Raw genomic sequence first — 4,484 nt, forward strand, 5'->3', positions numbered from 1 at the left:
AAGTGTATTGAGAATTGTGATGACAAAGGTCATGGAGCATTGTGATGAAAAGAGCATGGAGTATTGTGATGACAGGCATCATGGAGCGTTGTGATGACAAGTGTTATGGAACATTGTGATCACAAGGGTTTGGAGAATTGTGATGACAGAGGTCATGGATCATTTGATTTCAAGGAGCAGGGAGCATTGTGAGGACAAGGGCATGAAGCAATGTGATCCCAAGGTTCATGGAGGATTGTGATGACAATGGAAATGGAGTATTTTGATGACAAGCACATAGAGCATTGTAATGGAAAGGTCATGTAGCATTTTGCTGACAAAGGCATGGAGCATTGTGATGACATGTGTCATGGAGCACTGTGTTGACAAGCGTCACGGACCATTGTGACTTCCGGGGTTATGGAGCATTGGGATGACAAGGGCATGGATCATTGTGATGACAAGGGTCATGGAGCACTGGGCTGATAATGTTCATGGAGTGTTGTGATGACAGGTGTCATGGAGCATTGTGATGACTATGGAATGGAGCATTGTGATGACAGGAGTGGCGGATCATTGTGTTGTCGGTTGTCATGGACTGTTGTGAGGAAAGTGGTCATGGAGCATTGTGATGATATTGGCCATGGAACATTGTGATGAATAGGGCTTGGAGCATTGGGCTGAAAATATTCATGGATTATTGTGATGACAGGGGTCATGGAGCATTGTGATGAGAAGGGAATGGAGCATGGTGATGAGAAGGTCCAGGAGTATTGTGATGAGAAGTCTATGGAGACTTGTCATGACAAGTCTCATGAAGCATTCTGATGAAAAGGGGCATGGAGCATTGTGTTTACAGGGGTTTTGGAGCATTGTGATGACTAGGGCATGGAACACTGTGATACATGTGTCATGGGTCATGGAGGATTGTGATGACAAGTCATGGAGCTTTGTGATGACAAGGGCATGGAGCATTGCGATGACAGGAGCATGGAGCATTTGTGTGACAATATTCATAGATTATTGTGATGACAGTGGACATGGTGCATTGTGATGACAAGGGCATGGATCATGGTTTAGAGAAGGTCATGGTGTATTGTGAAGACTGGTGTCAGGGAGCATTGTGATGACATATGTCATGGTCCATTGCGATGACAATGGCAGGGAGTATTGTGATGCCAAATGAAATGGAGAATTGTGATGACAAATATAATGGAGCATCGTGATGACTATGGCTTGGAGCATTATGATGACAATGGCCATTGAGAATTTTCATGACAAGGTCGTGAAGCATTGTGATGACAAGTTCCTTGAGCATTGTGATGACAAATCCATGGAGCCTTGTGATGACAAGTCTCATGGAGCATACTGATGAAAAGGGTCTTGGAACATTGTGATGACAAGGGCATGGAGCATTGTGAGGAGAAGACCAAGGAGCATTCTGATGGCATGCGTCATCGAGCTTTGTGATGACAAGGGCATGGAGCATTGTGATTACATGGGTCTTGGAGCATTGTGATGAAAATGGCATGGATCATTGTGATGAAATAGGCATGGAGCCTTGTCATGACATGGTTCAGGGAGCATACAGACAACAAGTGTCAGGGAGCATTTTGATGACAAGTGTATTGAGCATTGTGATGACAATTGTCATGGAGCATTGTGATGAGAAGACCATTGATAATTGTGATGACGAGCGTCATGGGGCATTGTGATGACAAGTGTTATGGAATATTGTGATCACAAAGGTTTGGAGCATTGTTATGACAGAGGTCATGGAGCAATTTGATTTCATTGTGATGACAATAGCATGAAGCATTATGATGATGGGCATGGTTCATTGTGATGACAGGGTTCATGGATCATTGAGATGAAAAGTGGCATAGATCATTGTGATTACAGGGTTCTTGGAGCATTGTGATGAGAAGGGTCATGGAGCTTTGTGATGACAAGTCCATGGAACATCGTGATGGCAGGGGTCATGGAGAATTGTTATGACAGTTGTAATGGAGCATTGTGATGGCAAGTGCATGGATCATTGTGATGAGAAGGCCATGGTGCATTCTGATGACATGTGTCATGGAGCTTTTGAAGACAAGGGCATGGAGCAATGTGATGAGAGCGTGCATGGAGCATTGTGATGACAATGACATGGAGCATTGTGATGCCAATGGTCATGGATCTTTGTGATGACAAATGGTATGGAGCATTTTGATGGCAAGGGCGTTGTGCATTGTGATGAGAAAGGCAGGGAACATTGTGATGACAGGGTCTTTGAGCAATTTGATGAAAAGTGTCATGGAACATTTTGATGACAGGTGTTATGGAACATTGTGATGTCAGGGGTCATCGAACATTGTGATGATAAGTGCATGTAACATTGTGATGACAGGAGTGACGGAGTATTTTGACAAATAGTGATGTAGCATTGTGATATCAGTGGTGAGAGAGCATTTTGATGAGAAGTGCATGGAGCATTGTGATGACAAATTTTATAGAGCATTGTGATTACAAGATTGTGGAGCACTTTGATGACAAGCACATGGTGCATTGTGATGACATGTGTCATGGAGCATTATGCTGCCAAGCGTATGGAGCATTGTGATGACAAGGGTCAAAGAGCATTGTGATGAAAAGTTCATGGAGCATTGTGGTTAAAAAGGTCACAGAGACTGTTGATGACCAGGGCATGGACCATTGTGATGACAAACGTCATGAAGCATAGTGATGATTGGAGTCACGGAGCATTGTGATGACAGGGGTCATGGTGCATTGTGATAACAAGGGCATGGAGCATTGTGATGACAAGGGCATGGAACATTGGTCTAATAAATTTCATGGATTATTGTGATGACAGTTAGAATGGCACATTGTGATGACAAGGGCATGGAGCATTGTGATGACAAGGGCACGGAGCCTTTTGATGACAGGGACATGGTTCATTGGTCTTACATGTTTCATAGATTATTGTGATGACAGGGGACATGGTGCATTGTGATGACAAGGGCATGGATCATTGTGATGAGAAGGTAATGGAGTATTGTGAAGATATGTGTCAGGGATCATTGTGATGACATATGTCATGGTCCATTGCGATGACAAAGGCAGGGAGCATTGTGATGACAAATGTAATGGAGGATTGTGATGACAAATATAATGGAGCATTGTGAGGACTAGGGCTTGGAGCATTATGATGACAAGGGCCATTGAGAATTTTCAGGACAATGTCGTGAAGCATTGTGATGATAAGGTCCTGGAGCATTGTGATGAGAAAACCATGGAGCACTGTGATGACAAATCTCTTGGAGCATACTGATGAAAAGGGGCATGGACCATTGTTATTACAGGGGTCTTGGAACATTGTGATGACATGGGTATGGAGCATTGTGAGGAGAAGTCGAAGGAGCATTCTGAAGATATGCGTCATTGAGCTTTGTGATGACAAGGGCATGGAACAATGTGATTACAGGGTTCTAGGAGCATTGTGATGAAAATGCCATGGATCATTGTGATGAAAAAGGCATGGAGCTTTGTCATGACAGGGTTCAAGGAGCATACTGACGACAAGTGTCAGGGAGCATTGTGATGACAAGTGTATTGAGCATTGTGATGAGAAAGGTCATGGAGCATTGTGATGAGAAGACCATGGATAATTGTGGTGACGAGCGTCATGGGGCATTGTGATGACAAGTGTTATGGAATAATGTGATCACAAGTGTTTGGATCATTGTTATGACAGAATTCATGAAGAATTTTGATTTAATTGTGCTGACAATAGCATGAAGCATTATGAAGATGGGCATGAGGCATTGTGATGACAGGGTTCATGGAGCATTGTGTTGAAAAGGGGCATGGATCATTGTGATTACAGGGGTCTTGGATCATTTTGGAGACAAGTGTCATGGAGACTTGTGATGACAAGGCCGTGGAACCTTGTGATTGCAGGGGTCATGGAGCATTGTTAGGACAGGGGTAATGGAGCATTGTGATGGCATGGGAAAGGAAAACTGTGATGAGAACGCCATGGAGCATTCTGATGACATGTGTCATGGAGCTATGTGATGACAAGGGCATGAAGCAATGTGATGAGAGCGTTCATGGTGCATTGTGATGACAATGACTTGGAGCATTGTTATGCCAAGGTTCATAGATCTTTGTGATGACAAAGGTCATGGTGCATTTTGATGACAAGGGCGTTTTGCATTGTGATGAGAAGGGCAGGAAGCATTGTGATGACATGGTCATGGAGCAATTTGATGAAAAAGGTCATGGAATATATTGATGACAGGGGTTATGGAACACTGTGATGTCACGGGTTATGGAGCATTTTGATGAAAATGGTAATGGATCTTTTAATGACAGGGGTTATGTAACATTGTGATGTCAGTGGTCATCGAACATTGTGATGATAATGCATGTAGCATTGTGATGACAAGAGTCATGGAACATTGTGATGACAGGGGTGAGGGAGTATTGTGACGAATAGTGATGTAACATTGTGATAT

Source organism: Mesoplodon mirus, assembly GCF_964341445.2.
Source record: "Mesoplodon mirus genome assembly, contig: HAP1_SCAFFOLD_74, whole genome shotgun sequence".
In the NCBI taxonomy this organism is placed as follows: domain Eukaryota; kingdom Metazoa; phylum Chordata; class Mammalia; order Artiodactyla; family Ziphiidae; genus Mesoplodon; species Mesoplodon mirus.